This window comes from Periplaneta americana, chromosome 15 (genome assembly GCF_040183065.1).
Source record: "Periplaneta americana isolate PAMFEO1 chromosome 15, P.americana_PAMFEO1_priV1, whole genome shotgun sequence".
Classification (NCBI taxonomy): domain Eukaryota; kingdom Metazoa; phylum Arthropoda; class Insecta; order Blattodea; family Blattidae; genus Periplaneta; species Periplaneta americana.
Window position 1 is genome coordinate 38,732,316 of NC_091131.1, and position 20,466 is coordinate 38,752,781.

At 31.7% G+C, this 20,466-nt stretch overlaps 1 protein-coding gene across 7 annotated transcripts in view; it reads left to right on the forward strand.

Annotated features, from left to right (window-relative positions):
- dati (datilografo) overlaps positions 1-20,466 on the forward strand; it is an 811,390-nt gene that overhangs the window by 176,620 nt on the left and 614,304 nt on the right. The window contains exon 1 of one of the 7 annotated variants that reach the window (XM_069846938.1): positions 3,938-4,894. The exons of the other annotated variants lie outside the window; for them this stretch is intronic. The gene's annotated coding sequence lies outside the window, so the exon portion shown is untranslated. Of the gene's footprint in view, positions 1-3,937; positions 4,895-20,466 lie in introns of those variants that run through there. 7 annotated transcript variants of the gene reach the window in all.

Genomic DNA, 20,466 nt, shown 5'->3' on the forward strand with positions numbered 1-20,466 from the left:
CTCGGGTACAGTCCAGTAGTCTACATAAATTTTACAGAGATCAGTGATAATGTTGATGATATAAGTAATAATAATAATAATAATAATAATAATAATAATAATAATAATAATAGAATAACCGTGACGGAGATGATACAAAGATAATAATATAAATTAATTCAATAATAATAATAATAATAATAATAATAATAAAAACAAAAATATTTACAATAATAAAATAAATACTAGGACGGATAAAATAAAATATAAAACCACTTAGCTAGAGTTAACACAACTTAAATAAGCATATAATAACCAGGAAAAAAATGAACTCGAAAATCAACAGAAAAGTTCGTTGCATCGCAGACGACAGCAACCGCCGTATTGACATTGTATTATGTATTATTATTGGTAGTAGGGGGGAGCCGAAGGTCTACGTAACTGCCGTTCTCTTCGAATCTTCTCATACAACCATGGGAAGTTAATGCTGAAGAACAAAATGTCTACGAGTCAAACTGTTCATTATTGCCAGGATAAATACAAATAATACTGAAATATATTAATGAAGTTTCAGTTATAGATCTCCCCTTTTGTTCAAGAGGTATCATATCAAAATATTTTTTGAATGCCGGGGAAAATATAAATTTCAACAACTCTCTAGTGACAGAGATAGTGAAAAGTACAATCAAGTGTATCTGTGGCGATTCTAAGAAATAATTTATTGGAGATATGCACTGTTATTAATTAAGAAAATGATCTATTTATATTTATTACAATGTTTTTCTTATAGGTTACATGCATCAGATAAATACAATAAATATTAGTAACATATAATGCTAGTAACACAATAATAATAAAATGTATCAAATATCATACAAACATCTATATATATATAATTTGAACTGGTAATGAAAATTACGGGAAAACGGCTGAACGGTTTTTAATTAATGACCCGTCATTTTAAAGCTTGGCATCTAAGGATTTTCAGAAAAATAATAACTTTCAGTGAAGCGTTAGTTTTCCTACATAATTTTCCTATTTTCAAAAATCAATCTTTCGTCAGTTTTGAGAACTAATTGCATTTCAGCATGGCCGACTTGATGCTCGCTTCGCATCTCTTTTGCATTTCAGTACAAAACAAAACACACTACAATAAACAATAGGCTGTTACACGAAGGCCATGACCTTCAGGATTGCTGACATATTTAGAGCTCAAATTCAATTGGTTTTTAATAACTAAAAATAATTTACAAGTCTGATTCTGCGGTGTGTAATTTTCTGAGTACAGCTGTGTATTGGCTATTAAAATCTACAAAACTTGAGGTGGTTTGATGACATTATTACCATTAGAAGTGAAATATTATTATAGTTAATGTCATGTTGTGGCTATTTTTCATTAATTATACACATTAATGCTATATTGATAATATGAAAGTGAAACGTTTTGGGGTTATGTAAGTAGATGTAGAGAATATCCTAAATTAGATCTTCATTTCTATAATTTACTGAGTGGCGGCTATATATATTATATAGTACATAACTACAAAACTTACGTAAGATAATAATATTGTTATTAAAAATCAAATATTTTTATAATTATTAATCAAGTGGGGTTGAGTCTTTTTCATATACTTAATGGCGGTGTGGTGTAGATATTTATATGCCTCATTCTGTTCAGTATTGGCTCGAGACAGCGCAAAAAATATAGTTCCTATGGAAAGATCAAAAGATACTACTTAGTGATAAAATAAGAGGCCTAGAAAATTTTGTAGTCTCCCGGCCATTTCAGCAAGATCTCTTAGCAGGATAAAATGATTTCAAGCTCTCCATGCAGCAGCTATACCAAGATGCTATGTCTATTGTTCGAAATCACAGCAAACCTGACATTTTTTTTTTTTTACTTTCACCTGCAATCCACAACGACCTGAAATAGCTATTGCTTTATTCCCACATGAAAAACCCAATGATCGTTCTGACATTGTTACTTGCGTTTTCGCGTTGACTATCAAAAACTGAAGATTGATAGGTTCAAGAAAAAGTATTTGGCATAAAGAAACCATTCAGAGGGAGTATGTTTCATCATTACGGAAGCAAATAACTTTCAAAATGTCTGGTATTCTTCATCAATGCTAATAATAAATCTCTAGCCGAAATATTTCTGGTAATTTTCGATTTTCCAAAAATAATTGGTCCTAACATATATAATTAACCGCCCTGAAACCGAAAATCGCTTTTTTGACATTTTTGTTTGTATGTATGTCTGTCTGTCTGTCTGTCTGGATGTTTGTTACCTTCTCACGCGATAATGGCTGAACCGATTTATATGAAAATTGGAATATAAATTAAGTTCGTTGTAACTTAGAATTTAGGCTATATGGCATTCAAAATATTTTGTTTAAAAGGAGGGTTATAAGGTGCCTTGAATTAAATAAATCGAAATATCTCCCTTTCATGAAAAATATTACGTAAGAAAAGTTTCTTTAAAAATAATTTCCGATAAGTTTTATTCCATGCAAAAGCTTGATAGGACTGATATTTAATGAGATAAATGAGCTTCAAAAATAAAATAACAACGCCATCTAAGGCAGTGCAATGAAATAAAAAACAAATGACTTCGTCTATAAGGGGCCTTGGACAACAACAATCGAAAGCTATGAAACATAGCCTACAGAAAACGTTTCTGTGTTTGTATGAAGTAATATCGGAAGCTAAATTAACCGATTTGTATAATTAATTATTAATTCACCATTGGAAAGTGTAGTTTCTCTAGATGGACATAATGCTATAATCCTATTACAGTAACTTCTGAGTGAATTGAGGACAGGTAAGATTAAAATAGCTTCTTATGCACAGAAAACTTGATAGGCATTCCTTTGCTGTATTTCCTAAAATAATTTTTATGACCAAATGAGTGGTCTCTGGATCAAAATGATCGCATTTTAATTTTTAAATACATTATACACGCACAAAACATTTGAATATAATATACCTATTTACTTTTATTACTGTGTATTAAAAAATGTACATATCATTCGAGGTTTGTTTGCGGACTAGTTTATTAAATTGACAATAAGTAATTTGAACTGGTAATGGAAAATACGGGAAAACGGCTGAACGGATTTTAATGAATGACTCCTCATTTTGATCCTTGGAACCCAAAGATTTTCAGAAAAATAGTAGTTTTCAATGAAATGTCAATTTTCCTACATAATTTTCCTATTTTTCAAAATCCATCTGTCGTCAGTTTTGAGACACAATGGCTTTTCAGAATGAAACAAAACACACACACTACAATAAGCAATATTACACGAAGGCCATGCACGACCTACACTCTAAAGGATTGCTGACATATTTAGAGCAAATCAGAGCAAATTCTGTGACATCATAATCACCAAAATATGTCGATCTTCATTTGTGTAATTTTTATAACGTCTCTATAATTGATTATTAAAAACTTTTAAGATTTACTAAAAACAAGTCACTAATACACATATTAATGATATAGCCTATTGATGATATGAAATTCAAACCTTTTGGGATTATATAAGTAGACGTAGATTATATCTTAAATTAGATCTTCATTCCTATAATTTACAATTTAAATTAAGTAACATAATAAACGATTTATCCTTCTATCAAACACGAATGTTCCCTGGATCAAATGTCCTATTTTAATTATGTAATTACTTTATATTTATTTCTAACGGGTGCAGCGGAGCGCACGGATACGGCTAGTTGAAAATAAAGCTGAAGAATTTTTTTTGAACGTCTAATGAATTTAGTTTGCGGCATTTGTTGCACAAGCCACTAGTTTTCACTTTATTTTTAAACTTAAGAATGTGTAAATTGCTTAGGTCTAGATTATTTTTCAATACTGAATTAAATGAGATATGCAACATATCTCACTTTTCCCGTGAATATGTATACCAGAAACAGGAAGGAACAGTCAGAAACAAGGGGAGGGAGAAATGTAGCAGTGCTTGGTGCACTGCCAAACTGCATCGCAACATATGTGATGGTTAAGATAGAGACAGCGCCGTTTCTTTTCCATAGGCCTTGCCTCGTGCGGTTTAGCTTGTTGACATTGGAGTCAGCCATCTTGAATCTCTTTAAGTGAAGAAAGAGACAGGGAAAGAGCGAGAGATAAAAAAAATGCGAGATGCAATTTTTCCTTACTGCAGCCAACTGCCACTGCATCTCGCTTTTCTCTCTCTCTGTCTTACATACTGCACTCCGCTAGGTAGGTTAGTGACAACGATGCGTTTCTTTCTAGCCTTGGTTGTTGTCCCTTCCCCCCCTCCCCCTTTCTCTATCCCTCCCGACTGGCCTAGTCGAACGTCAGCTATCTAGCCTAGCTAACTAGTTTGTGGGCAACTTAAAACACTTGCACTTCTGTGCAAGTAGTTGGCTGGATGTTTCGCTGCTAACTTATATTCCAAAAGCCTTCGCGTCAAATTCGTGGTCAAGATTTTTTTTTTTTTAATTTCGGATCTGTCATAAAGTGTTTGATAAATTAATTTCTTTTGATATCACGAACTATTAACCAATTTAACCAGCTAACGTATAAAGTTTTGTAAAAAAAATATTAATACTTTTTACATAGAAGAAGAAGGAAAGAGAATTTAGTTTCTTTTCAGTTGGTAACATTGTGTTATTTCTTTTTTTTTTTTTTTTTTTAACCGAATAATTGCAAGTGTATGATTTCAATATGATTTTTTTTTGTGTGAAGAAGATTGTGTGACTCTGTGATATTTCGTGGTGAATTTATTTTATTACTCTGGTGACATTTCGATCAGTTAGAAATATTTTGGTGTAGTTTGTGACTGTGTAGTGTCTTTGTGAGTGCCGCATCAGTTATTTTTGTATTTCCTCGTCTGCAGCTCCTAAAAATGGAGGTAGTCGCACAGGATGTTACGTAAGTTGCATTAAAGTGCATCTAAATTTTGTGTATTATATTTTTCTTTTCGTTGGATATCTTTGTTTGTTTGATGAATTTAAATCGATCTCAAAATTTAACATATTACAATGATGAAATATAGTTACATTCAGATTTAAATAATTTTGTTAAAATATGTCTTAAATACTATATATTAACAGCGTTATTTATATAATCAATCCTACGTACGTTAACTATCACTAAAACAAAGTAGCCTACCAGAAATAATTGAACCCGGGTTCATAGCCTATGGAAAGTAACGCATTTAAATCCATATTGTATAGTTCAGTGACAAAGAAAAAACAATAAATTTGTTTGCACCATTATTTTCAGATAAGGTATGTACAGACAATACAATTGTGATTTAAATATGCATAAGAATTTATTGCATATATATCTTATGACATAATTGCATAAGCGAGTAAACACATAGATCTCTGCATATATTTATGTATAGTAACAGTCGTATTAAAATGTATTCATAACAGTCTATTTAGATAAATTAATTTCAGAATTGAAGATATTCCATAGTTTTTGTTATATTACAATTAATAAAATGACATGAATGTTTTACAATATCTCTTAATTAAATAAGCAAGCAAAAAGGCATTTAAAGATAGAATTAATTGACGCGTTTTATTTTTTTACTGCTACAATAATTACTTCCTGCTCTATTTTATTTGACCACTCATTATACGAGTTACATTCTCTTAAGACAGTGACATATTCCACCCGCACTTTGTCATCAATGATAAAAGAAACTTGGCGTTTCAGAATATATAGGCTATGTCTGTGTATACAGGACGTTAACTATTTCGCAACCTTTTACTCGTTGCTGTGGTAACAAAACTAGCTTTATAATTCAATAAAGATATTTTTGGTATAGCCACCAATTTATTATAGCCTATTATCATCTTATGGAGTGGTATAGAAAATATAGAACCGTTAGGATTTGAAATCTTAAATTAAATAGATTTATTTGAGTGGTGTAGGCCTATGCCCTAAGCGTTTCTAAAATTTAATGTTTTTCAGATAAAAGATCCCATCATATCCCGGGAAGTTTCAAGTTGGTTAAAGGGTATTAAGAAATTTTTATTTTAATATTACGAATTGTACTACAGATATATTAATCTCTGAAATGTATTAATTTCTGCAAGGATTTCAATCTTGAATCCTTTTTGGCCAAGACTGTTTCTTTGATAGCTCTAAAATATTCAATCTATCTTCTGAGAAATCACATATATAAAGTAAATTAATAACATAATAATAATAATTATATTTCTCACGAAAACATTTTCATAAAATTGTACGTATTTACTAATACTTGTGTATTTGGTATACTTTGTCCTTCAGGGCAACCCCTATTTTAGGGGAAGTTTGAATATTAATTAATTAATAAAAGTGTTAGAGATTTTAGATTTGTCTCGTTTTAAAAATGTTTTATTTATTAACTATTCTCTTGCTTAAGATATTGTTAAATTACTTTTTTCACTGCTGCATACTTATAAATATGTGTGATACGAAGAATTCACAACATAATGCTAAGCCAAAGATTTTCTTTATTTAACCGAAACTTAATATAAAAGAGTAAATTATCACAGGTCAATAAAATTATACTGACGTTTTACAGTTACAAGTAGGTCGTATTACGTTATTTGTGAATGAAAATACCTATATGAAATTATAAACCATATCTTACTCTCTTCCATAATTTACTTCCTGCATGTTATGGGTGGCCTTTTCTCAGTTTCTTTTTCGCATAAACTTTGTGGATATCAGAAGATAATAGTAAATATCTTCTGATATCCACGAAGTTTATGCGAAAAAGAAACTGAAAAAAGACCACCCATAACATGTAGAAAGCTTTCTTGTTTATATTACGTCTATATCTTCAGTAATGTCAGTTAAATAATTTCATTGAATTCCCGAGGTTAATTTTTTTCCTTCCGTTTTATATTATTGAAGTGATCTTAATCGAATAAATGTTAAGTTTTCCATGCTAGTATAATTTTCTTCTGTTTGATATGATTTTCAATCGTCAAGCCATTCTCTTTAGTCTTAAACATCAATGTATTATCTTCTGTTTTATATTTTTAACAAAATCATTTTCTATTGTTTTAGAGTTAACTCCTTTTTTCTTTTTGCGTAATTTTAAAGGGCTTAATCAAGCAGTTTTATTTAGTTTTCAAGTTTAAACATTTCCTTTGGTTACCGAGTAGTGTGAAACATTAATATAGTAGTACAATATATATATATATATATATATATATATATATATATATATATATATATACAATAATATTAGTCGATATGATTTTCCATTCTTTTTTTGTGTTTGTGGTCTTTAGATCCATTTAAACTTAACATTGTAGGAAATTAGAATTAATCTGAAAAGCTATAAAAATTACTTGGTGTTCCTTATTGGTCACTGATGTTTAGAATTCCCTATATTTTTAAGCAAATACAACCTATAATATTATATAATTGATTGTGACTTAATTATAAGCACTGAAAAAACTATTACAAAAATAATTTCTAATGTTTATCTACATATCGTATGTTAGCATTGGCCTATTTTTTTTCCGGAAATATAATTCGGTATTTCATTTTTATTTGTTTTTGCGGCGTTCGTCTGTTAAGTGATAACAATTGTCTTGTGTTTGTAAAATATTAGTTAGAAGTTCTGACAAGAGTTCGTTGCCAGTATTCTACAGCCTACTTTCTTTGCATATCAGTATCTTCCAAGTGTCTAGAATGCTACTTGCGTAGACAATTTTCAAAACAGTTACGTCAAGGTTGAAGAAAGAAACAGTATTAAGGTGAAGTTCTGTAATCGTCCTTTAGCCTACATGTAATTTACTAGAAAATTAGAATTAATGCGTACGAATCAAAATATTTCTTGTCATTCTTCGTTGTGTTTTGTCTGATATTTAGAATTCCCTATTATTCTAAGAATGTAGGCCCTTAAATTTCATGAAGTTGTTTCTTTATAAGGTTTTATATTGAGCTCTGAAATATTTATGACACAGTTTTCTGGTGTTTACATATGTATCGTATCTTCAAATTGGCCTAATTTTGTGGAAGTATAATTAGCACATCCTTTGTTTTTTTTTTTTTTTTTTTGCAACGTCTGTCTGTTAAGTGATGTCAATTGTCTTGTGTTTCTTGCTTATATTAGGTCTATATCTTCAGTAATGCCAGTTAAGTAATTTTATTGAATTTCCTAAGTTAATTTTTACTTCCGTTTTATATTATTAAAGTGATCTTAATCGAATAGATGTTAAGTTTTTCATGCTAGTATAATTTTCTTCTGTTTGATATGATTTTGAATCGTCAAGCCATTCTCCTTAGTCTTAAACATCAATGTATTATCTTCTGTTTTGTATTTCTAACAAATCATTTTCTCTTGTTTTAGAGTTGACTCAAAAGGCTTAATCAAGCAGTTTTATTTAGTTTTCAAGTTTAAACATTTCCTTTGGTTACCGAGTGGTATGAAACGTTAATAATTTTAGTACACACATTAGTTTATTGCGTCCATTCTATTTCATGAACATTGTATCTAACTTCACAACTTCAGTGTTTTAGTCACTTACTAGCTATTTAAATAGTTGTCTAATAGACTTTTCAATTGTTGCAGTGTGGTCATTAAAATGATTTATTTAATTCTGAACTGCAGGATATTTCCTTCTGTTATTAATTTGTTTAAAAACTTGCTCTTAGTCTCTGGAAGCGGTTTATTTTTACTATGAATACTTTTCAGATGCTATGTTGATATTAAAACATATTATTTGATTTGTACAAATTTAGTGTAGATATGAATTTGTGTTGCTATGGGAAAAATTATCATTTGCAGTCAAGGATGTTTCTATGTTAACATTTGCAACTCGCTGCAAGTACATAAGCTTTATTTATGACTCACAAGGACACAGCTAAATGAGTAGGCCTTATTTTAAATGCTGTAATTAGGCCTAGTTGTCTAGGTACGAACATATGTATGAACTCCCAAGTATTTTAGGTGTTCTGCTAGATGTTTTGAGTATTTATTTATCGCTACTTTCATTTGATTTTAAACTTTTCAAACTATGAAACCATAGAAATTTTCAGTGGCCTCGAATGTATCCTCTTGTAATGTGAAAGGATAAATGAAAGATAATTCTATTAACTCTGTGGAGACTGTACTTTATTTAGTTACGTATTTACTTATTTATTTTCTTTGCCTGTTTAATGCCTTTGTGTTTGTCATTCTACACATATCTTGCTTTATTTATTTATTTATTTATTTATTTATTTATTTATTTATTTATTTATTTATTTATTTATTTATTTATTTATTTCTCTCTTTATTTTTCTTCATTCATTTCGATTGTTACTCGTTTCTCTTTTTCCGTCTTGCGTTGTATGTATGTATTTATTTACACTGCAAGTGGGCAAGCACTCGGTGGCAGTGGTATACACAATATAAACAATACAAAATAAAATGACAAACAATACACAATAAAATCATAAACAATACACAATAAAATTTACAATACACAATACAATTTAATAAGAATACACAATACAATTTAACACAATAATTACAATTAATAATAAAACATAAATAAAATACCTAATTTTACAATACAACCTACATATGTATAGGCCCTACATAAGTTTCAATAGTCTTTCACTTTATTCTCATCTCACTCACTGTAGTGGCACTATGACGCATTTCACTGACACTTTAGCACACATTTCACTGACACTATAGAACACATTTCATTGACGCTATAAATTATCACTGATCGGAACTATTCACTGCACTGTAAAACCATAACTTCACTGATTCACCTCGCTTCACTGACACAACAGTTCAAATAAGTCAAATAATTACACCCTTATGCATACTTATAAACAGAACTACATTTAAGCTAAACATTTCTAGTCTAAGGCCCTCTTACACGCTATTTTTAAATAATTTACAATTCAAACTTAGGAAGTAACTCGTCAGGCTAAATAAATATTTGTCACCTTAAAAAATTAAATGTTAAATGTCAACTTAATTTTAATTTGCACTTTATACACAACTTTTTAAGTTATTCTTGATTCTCCTTAAGGAAAGACAGCTCTCAAAGACCGCTGCAGGTAGGTCATTCCAATCATTTATAGTTCTATTTAAAAATGAGAATTTACCTATATCCGTTTTCTGTTTCCTACATTTGATTTTAAAATCATGATCGTTCCTACCATAGTACGTTGGCTTTTCTAACCGAGCCGTTATGTCTACCCATGCTTTCTGACCTAGATGTGCTCTATACAATGATGTTATTCTAGTTTTCCTACTACGTTGTTTTCTTTTGCTTAGTTGAATATTAATTTCTTATTCTTTTATTTTATTTCGCCTTATTTTAACCTTCTTTTTTTTTCGCTGTTTTGTCCTTTATTTCATTTTCCTTTTCTCGTTATTTTAGACGTTCTGCTAGATGTTTTGAGTATTTATTCGTCCCTACTTCCATTTGCTTTTAAACTTTTCAAACTATATGGAATTAAAGTGGTGAAAAATTGGCTTGACTCTAATCACCTGCCCTTAAATACTAATAGAACTACTGTACCTATATTCCATTTTCTTTAACAACGAAAGGTTTACCTCCACTTATGAATAATTATCACTCAGTAATACATAATGTCATGTAATTAATTAACAAATAATTATTGTAATTGTCCACATCTAACACCTTCCACACAACTTAAATATTTAAGAATTATTATAGACCTGCATTTACGTTGGGATAAACAAATTGATTTCATGTGTACAAGTATAAGAAAAAAAATTTATAAGTTCATAATACTTCGAAATTTCATCAGTAAGGAGACATTGAGAATAATATTTTTAGCTTTAGTACAATCATTAATACAATATGGTATAATAAATTGGGGTGGAGTAGCATCATCTGTACTTAATCCATTAATTTTATTACACAGAAGATTAATAAAAATTTGTCTGACCAAAAATATGGATTACCCAACAAATTTAATTTATACAGATTTTAATGTCTTGCCTATTGAAGAAATTTATAAATATAGTTTACTAACTTACTATCACAGAAATCAAACGAAACATAAATCTAATCGACATGAATATCGTACTCGAAGACAAAAGTCTACTTTCCCATTAATTGAGCCTAAATGTCATACAAGTGCAGCTCTTAAACATGGTGCTAGTTTCGGCCCAAGACTTTGTAATACAATTACAAATCATTTTCCAAATTTGAAATATTTTAAAATTGAAGCTTTTAAAAAAATTATAAAATTATTAATGATATATAATATTAACATTTTTTTTACCTTTTATTTCTGTCAACTGTATTCATGTTTTTATTTAATATTACTGGCTTCTGTCTGACTGTCAATTTATATTAAATGTGTATTTTTCTCTTTTTTCCTCTTTCTTCTTTTTTTACTCTTGTGTGTTATTTATTGGTTTGAATTAAGTTACTTACTGTCCTTGTAAATTTTATGTTATATTATTGACTAAGACCACACCGTACACGAGCCTGGCTCTTACGGTAGTGAATAGAAACATTTTTGTTTTATAAATTTAATTTGTACTCACTAGCTACCTAGTTAAATAAATAAATAAATAATAATATAAATTTTCAGTGGTCTCGAATGTATTTTCTTCTGTTCTAATGTGAAAAGAAAAGAGAAAGATAATTCTATTAACTCTTTGAAAATTGTGCTTTATCTATGTAGGCCTATTTATTTATTTACTTATTTCTTATTTCTTTTTCTTGCCTGTTTTCTATTCCCGTTTTTCCACATCTTAACGCCTTTGCGTTTGTCCTCTACACTTTTCTTGCTTCATTTATTTCTTTCTCTCTTCATTTTTCTTTATTCATTTCGATTGTTACTAGCTTCTGTCGTTCTTTTTTTGTGTTTACTTTTTTAGTAGAGCATTAATTTATTCTTCTTCTATTTTATGTCGCGTTATTTTAACCTTCTTTTTTTCCGTTGTTTGTCATTTACTTCATTTTCTTTTTCTCGTTCTTTCACTGGTTTTTCGTGAGTTTCTTATTCCTTTCATTCTCTCGTGCGCGCTTTTTCTCTTTTTTATTTTCTAATTGTGTCGTTATTATGTCTTCTATTTTCCGCTTTCCTTCCGTCGCTATTTTCTATTTTTCTTAATTTTTCTTTCGACATTTCTTTTCTTTTGCTACTCCTTTCCTCATTTTCCTGTTTTCTTAGTTTAGGTACTCCTTCTGTCGTTATTTCCTCTTATTAGGCTTTCCTTCTGTCGCTATTTTTACCCTTTTCTTAGTATTTCTTTCCACTTTATATATACTTCCTTAGTTTTTGTTTCGGCTGTTACTTTCCTTCACTTTTGTGTTTTCTTCCCTTATTATTTTCTGCCTCCGGGTTCCTTAAAAGCTATAAGTAAGTAAGTAAGTAAGTATTGCCTATTTACATACATATTGTTGTTACCCTTAACAACACGCTAATCCCTTATTCATCTGTCGTAAAAATCTTGGCTTCTTTTTTGATAATAATCTAAGTTGGAATTTTCAAGTTAAAGAAACGATAAAAAAAATCTGTTCCTCCATTCACTGTTTGAGTCCTTGCCCCAGCAACTAAAACTTACCCTAGTACAAACCCTAGTAATGCCCCACTTCGATTATTGTGACGTTTTGTTAAGTGACCTAAGTTCTGAACTGTCAGTCAAGTTACAGCGAGCTCAGAATATGTGCGTCAGATACGTGTGCAACATCCGACGATATGATCACATATCACCGTCCTTCGCAAGTCTTTCGTGGCTCCGACTTAAAGAACACAGAACTTTACACTCTTTGTCTTTACTCTTTCGAATTCTGCACACCTTAAACCAAATTACCTTTCGTCTCGTTTCTCTTATCTATACTCTAACGACGACGTAAATACCAGATCACTTATCTGTGGCACGCTAAGTATACCTCTTCATAGAACATCTTGTTATTCATCATCTTTTACAGTATCCACCTCGCGTCAATGGAATTCCTTGTCACAAAGTATTAGGGGCTGCAAGACAATAAACACCTTTAAAAACAGCTTAAAAGATAACCTTATTAGCATTTCACTCCAATCATACTGATTTAAACTATCACTGACTACATTGTTACTTCTTTCTTTAGACATCATCCTGATAGTGCTGTATTTTCAAAATTGTCTCATAATAATCTCTTTCTATTATCTAATATTTCTTGAAATATATTAACATTCTATGTATTTTAGCTTAATTCTGGTACACAGTTTATTTCAGTGTTTAATTAATAGTTCATAGTATTTTTTGTTCAATTCGTAAATAACTTTTGTATACATGTAACTCTCATCTAAATCAAATTGTTGAATTCTTTGTAAGTTCATGCATATGTATATACACTTTTTGCTGGTTGAGTGGAAGAGAAGGCCCTTACGGCCTTAACTCTGCCAGCTAAAATAAATCATTATTATTATTATTATTATTATTATTATTATTATTATTATTATTATTATTTATTACATATTTACGTACAGCCCTCAAAAGCCGAAAACTTCCCATTTCCCTGTTTAATATATGGAGCGATTTGAAATTACTCGTGTGAAAAAGTAAGCATTCTAATGAAGCAGCTTAATTGACGTTCATAGTGCAGAGGTTACGTCATATAAAAAAAGAAGGTGTGAAATCTGTCTGGCAGTTGAAACACTAAGTGTTTGTTATGTGGAAGATGATAGCGTGATGCGTGATACGAGAAAAATCGCCAATCAGAAGACTGTCACCGGCGGAGATGCTAACAATGTCTCTCATCTAGAAAGATTAATGGGTCTCGAATCTTATCAGGCAGAACACTGGCGCTCTGTTGTCTGCCTGTATTCAGATTAAGTAGATTTCCTCTGAATCGACCTGACCTAGGCAAGGGAAAGAAATGACTGCATTTTTAGAAATCAATTTCAGTGGTCTGGAACGTAGGGTGAAGGTGCCTAATTCCGTGATACTCCTAATCCCGTGATAACATTTCAATTGACTTCCATGGAGTTGTGGTCTCTGACTTTTAAGTTTTTGAAATACCTAACAGATGCCAGCAGATGTCTTCTTTTCAATTCTATTGACTACCCGCCTTTTATCTTGAACTGTTAGAAAAAAATATATCTATTGTAGTACTTCCCTTTTCACTTTGTCGACAATTTTAATCCCATTTTTTCAAGAAGAATCTTTTTACTTATATTAGAATCCATTCGCATACAAGCTATTTTTATTTAATAGTACATTATGCAACGAGCCTATAATGGTAGTAATTAAGACGCGAGTATGTTTATGAAACGAGCGCAAGCGAGTTTCATAATTATCATACGAGCGTCTTAATTACCATTATAGTCTAGCTTCATACGACTTTTAATGTTCGACCATATTGATTTTTTCCGGCAATTGGTGAAATGAATTTGCGGGAATGTGCTTTGTGAAAGGCTGGAAGATGATGGTGAATTGATGTTAATTTGTGTGTTGTTTTTTTCGACTGAGTTCAATATTGTCTAATCTCGCGCTAGTTGTCTTTCGATTGCATATCCGAGAATAATCGATACTTGCGCTTTCATATTGCTACAATGGTATTTTCTGATTGGTGGAACACCTGAACTTTAATGAATAGGCGCACTTTAATGAGGTCCATTAAAGGGCTGCTACCAGGTGTAGCATGGTCGAGCATAAAATATTTTTTTTCATTTAGGTTAAATATATTTAACCTATTTCTAATTTCATCGTTGTTGACTTGATCAAGCAAAGCAAGACCAGCAACTCTTCTTAAAAACTTCATTTCACTTGTTTCAATTTTCCTTCTGTCAGATCTATTTAGGGCCCAATTCTCTGAACCATACATTATCATTGTGACAGCCATCACTTTATAAAACGTGAGCTGTGTGTCGATTCGAGTTTTGGTTCTCAGAGTTCTGTGTATTGTACCACACATATGTTGAAATTTATACAATTTATTTGTAAGATAATTCTTGCTGTCATATGATATGTCACACCCAAGATATTTTATTGAAATAAAGAACTTGTTCTATTGATTCATTATTTATAATTATTTTTGAACTGACTGGTTGCTTACCTTCAAAGGCCATTACTTTAGTTTTATTGCTTGATATGAACAAATTATAAGTAGACGCAATTTTATATAGGGGAGAGTCGGGTAGTATCGGACATCGGGTAGTATCGGACAGTGCGTTTCTTTCATCTACCAGCATATGGTAGTACCTGAATGACATGGTTACGTTTCTCTATGCGACATCACAGAAACGTAACCATGTCAATCAGGTACTATCATCGTGTGGTAGATGAAAGAAACTCACTGTCCGATATTACCCGATGTCCGATACTACCCGACTCTCCCCTAACTATTGAGAAGCCATTTGCAGTTGATTCTCCGTTTGAGCAAGTAAAACCTGGTCATCAGCGAATAATATAGTGTCCAATGTTGTGGCACATAATTTATAATGCTTGTTCAAAGTTTCATTCCATTCACGTATGGCTGCATCAATGTTTATATTAAAAAGATTAGGAGACAGTGGGCAGCCCTTTCTCACTCTTTGAAATAAATTAAATAAATAAATACATAAATAAATAAATAAATAAATAAATAAATAAATACACAAATGCATAAATATACTAATAAACAAATACATAAGTAATTAAATAATAAATAAACAAAGAAACGTGCAATACATAATTCGAATTTCAATTTTGTTACGTTACAGTAACAAACTAAATTAAACATTTAGAATTGCTAGCTATAGGATGTCTTAAACACTAATTTACATGATAAAATCAACATTAATTCGATGGTGTTCGGGTAAAGGGAGTTAAGTCACTTTTGTACAAATGGCTTTTTGTTCCCCAGAAGAATATGCATGTTAAATTCTACAATAGATTGTGTAAAAAGCAAAAGAATAATAGTATTTGATGTGTTTTATTTACATAGAACATGGGTATAATTTAGCTAAATAATTATTCAACCGAGGGCCAAAATTAATGTTATGCTTTAGACCAGCAGATGTGAAACATTTAGGGTGCTATTCATAGACATTTCGCTAGCCCGCGCTACGAGCGTGCTAAACTAGCCCCGGCTATCAATTGATTACTTGTACAGGATTCATATCATATCATATCGCTAACATTGATTTACGAATACGAAAACCGTTAGTTCGCTGATCATTCACCGGGAGCCCGCTCTAAGAATATCTATGAATATGGCCCTTAGGTTCTACTAATGTTGAATTATTATTTCGTCTTGTGTCATGATTATGTGCCTGTAATATATAAACTTATTACGATTTTTATGATAAAATTTTAACAGAGTATCTATTTGTAATGTTTTTTTTTACCTTTAAAATTGAAGAAAAAAGGTATTTTACTAACGACTTCAAATTAGTGTAACTCTGAAAGTATTGAGATTAGAACAAATGTTTATGGCTTTTTTGCTCAGAAAGTCTTCGGAAATAAGCTCCGTAAATTACGGGAAATCCTCGTGAATCACCCTGTATAATCGTCCTGTACAAAAATAACATAAGAAAATCGCCGCTAAGGTCGTAGTTCATTTTAAATGCAGTATTAATCTTGGCATTCACTTTGTGTACCGTCTACACAGTCTTCGGTGACAATATGTAGTTGCTAGAATGCAAAATAGAGCTCTGTAGAATACAGTTAGAGACTTCGCCGTTAACCAATACGTTATGTTAAATATGTTTGCACATTATGAAAGTTTTGCAATGAGTGTCAATTAGTTTGTCCCTACATTAGTTAGGACACACGTGCCGCAGTCTGGCAGACATACGTGCGGTTTTTACGTAAGGCACACTCGGTGACAGGTAACTTGCAACAATGAAGACACGATGTACGTTGCTTGCTGTTTATCTACCGTGCAGGTAACACATGCAGCGGCGCGTGCATAAAAATGGCTCAGTCGAAATTAATGCAAGGACGAGTCCTATCTTCATTGACGATAAATATATCTGGTCCCTCAATGTGTCGGCGCCTCGTGGTTTCCGGGTTCGGTTCCCGATCATCGAATCTTTCTCGTGTTGAGAACTGGTGGACATTTGTTTGAAAATTATTTTAAACGCTGATTGTAGGAAGTTATTATAGAGAAACTGTTGTGATGTTCTAACAAAACGAATTTTATGCTTTTCTGCAAGTCAGTTTTTTTTTACCAGTCCTGGTACCGATAAAGTGGTTTTGATATTTCGCACTGCTTACTTACTGGCTTTTAAGGAACCCGCAGGTTCATTGCCGCCCTCACATAAGCCCGCCATTGGTCCATATCCTGACCAAGATTAATCCAGTCTCTACCATCATATCCCACCTCCCTCAAATCCATTTTAATATTATCCTCCCATCTACGTCTCGGCCTCCCTAAAGGTCTTTTCCTCTCTGGCCTCCCAACTAACACTCTATATGCATTTCTGGATTCCCCATACGTGCTACATGCCCTGCCCATCTCAAACGTCTGGATTTAATGTTCCTAATTATGTCAGGTGAAGGATGCAATGCGTGCAGCTCTGCATTGTGTAACTTTCTCCATTCTCCTGTAACTTCATCCCTCTTAGCCCCAAATATTTTCCTAAGAACCTTATTCTCAAAAACCCTCAATCTCTGTTCCTCTCTCAAAGTGAGAGTCTAAGTTTCACAGTCATACAGAACAACCGGTAATATAACTGTTTTATAAATTCTAACTTTCAGATTTTTTGACAGCAGACTAGATGACAAAAGCTTCTCAACCGAAATATAACAGGAATTTCCCATATTTATTCTGTGTTTAATTTCCTCCCGAGTGCAATTTATATTTGTTACTGTTGCTCCAAGATATTTGAATTTTTCCACCTCTTCGAAGGATAAATCTCCAACTTTCATAGTTCCATTTCGTACAATATTCTGATCATCCGACATAATCATATACTTAATCTTTTCGGGATTTACTTCCAACCCTATCTCTTTACTTGCTTCAAGTACAATTTCCGCGTTTTCCCTTATCGTTTGTGGATTTTCTCCTAACATATTCACGTCATCCGCATAGACAAGAAGCTGATGTATCCCGTTCAATTCCAAACCTTCTGTGTTATCCTGAACTTTCCTAATGGGATATTCTAGAGCGAAGTTAAAAAGTAAAGGTGATAGTGCATCTTGATATTCCGCACTGCTCACTTTTTCTCTAGACCAGTGGTTCCCAAAATTTTTTATCACTTTCGACTCGAAAAGAGCTTCACGGATCCTCAAATTAAATTAAATTAGTTTACTTTAAACGCTAGATTAATATAGATATAAATGTAATATAGCCTAAATGGGAGTGGTAAAAGTAGGTGGAAGAAAAATGCAGTGCATAAAATTTGCTGATGATATGGCGTTGTTAGCAGAAGAGATGATACTAAGGGGTATGATACTGGAGCTAAATGACAGCTGTGAACAGTATTGAATGAAGATAAATGCAAACAAGATGAAAACCATGGTTGTGGCAAGAAAAAAAAAAAGTTAGATAAACTTGCAAATTCTAAGTGAGGCAGTAGAGCAAGTGAACAGCTTCAAATACTTGGGGTGTACTATAAGCAGTAACATGAGCTGCTGCCAGGAAGTCAAAAGGAGAACAGCAATGGCAAAGGAAGCTTTTAATAGAAAAAGGAGCAAATTCTGCGGATCTCTGGAAAAAAACTAAGGAAGAGAGTAGTGAAGTACTTTGTATGGAGTGTGGCATTGTATGGGGCAGAAACATGGACATTACGACGAAGTGAAGAGAAACGACTAGAAGCATTTGAAATGTGGATATGGAGAAGAATGGAGCGTGTGAAGTGGACAGACAGAATAAGAAATGAAGCTGTGTTAGAAAGGGTGGGTGAAGAAAGAATGATGCTGAAACTGATCAGAAAGAGAAAAAGGAATTGGTTGGGTCACTGGCTGAGAAGAAACTGCCTACTGAAGAATGCACTGGAAGAAATGGTGAACGGAAGAAGAGTTCGGGGCAGAAGAAGATATCAGATGATAGACAACATGAAGATATATGGAGCATATGCGGAGATTAAAAGGAAGGAACCCTTAAATTAGCAAAACTTCATTTCTCACACTAGTTTATTAAACCGTGTCGGACTGCAAAGAAAACAACTATCACAATGTTCATATTTTATATGTTGTACAATATTATAGTATTGTGAAATTTTAATTTTCTTACCTTTTTTTTCTATTCTATTAAAACTAGTGGCTTGTGCAACAAATGCTGCAAATTTAGTTAATTATAAATTCGAATAAAATTTTTCGTATTTATTTTCCAGAAAGATTACCAGACATTTTGAAATGTATTTGCTTCCATAATGATGAAGATGTAACATTTAAAGCAACATAGTAACTCAATAATCCTGTCAAAAATATCTCTTTTAAAAAGATTCCTCTTTAATGTTTTTATGCTAAACACTTTTTCTTGAACACATCTATCTTCAGTTCTTTGAGTTCTCCCTACAACAAAATGATATGCTTGGCAGCGATCTCAGATTTAATCGATTAAACCAAAGGAATATGAAATTAATTTTGATAAGACGCAGCTAAAATAGAAAGTATGAATCAATTTACTAATGCCTGTTCCATATTACTGTACTACATCCTAGAAACATTGGAGAATCACACATATAGTTTCTACACCGCCTAGCCATTAAATATATAAAAAAGACCCACACCATTTCAGTAATAACTATAAAATATTTCATTTTAATAGCAATATTATGTTACGTAATTTTTGTAGTTTTCAGTAACTCTATATATACTATAGCCATTACTCTGTAAATTATAGATATTAAGAACTAATTTAAGATATTATCTACGCCTACTTATATAACCCCAAAAGGGTTCACTTTCATATCATCGATATATCAATAGCATTAATGTATATCATTAGTGACAAATACATCATGGCATAAACTGTGATAATATTCAAATTTTAATGTAATAATGTCATCAACCCTTCTTAAATTTTGTAGTTTCTAAAATCCAATACACAGCTGCACTCAGAAAGTTACGCACCAGAGAATCAGACCTGTAAATTATTTTTAGTAAGTCTCGAGATGTTCTAAAAAAAATTACACAAATGAAGATCGACATAGCTATTGGAATTATGGTGTCAGAGAATCTGAGCTCTAAATAGGCCTACTGTATGTCAGGAATCCTGCAGGTCATGGCCTTCGTGTAATATTGTTTATTGTAGTGTGTGTTTTGTTTTATTCTGAAAACCATTAGTTCTCAAAACTGACGACAGATGGATTTTGGAAAATAGGAAAATTATGTAGGAAAATTGACATTTCACTGAAAACTACTATTTTTCTGAAAAACTTTGGGTTCCAAGCTTCAAAATGAGGGGTCATTTATTATAATCGGTTCAGCCGTTTTCCCGTAATTTTCATTACCAGTTCAAATTATATATATATATATATATTATACCATATAGCTTATTAACTTGTTGTATCCTATAGGATACATTGCCAATTTAAGGGTTAAGTACTGAAGACTGCGGTTTTATTCCTTGTATGTTTCGTAT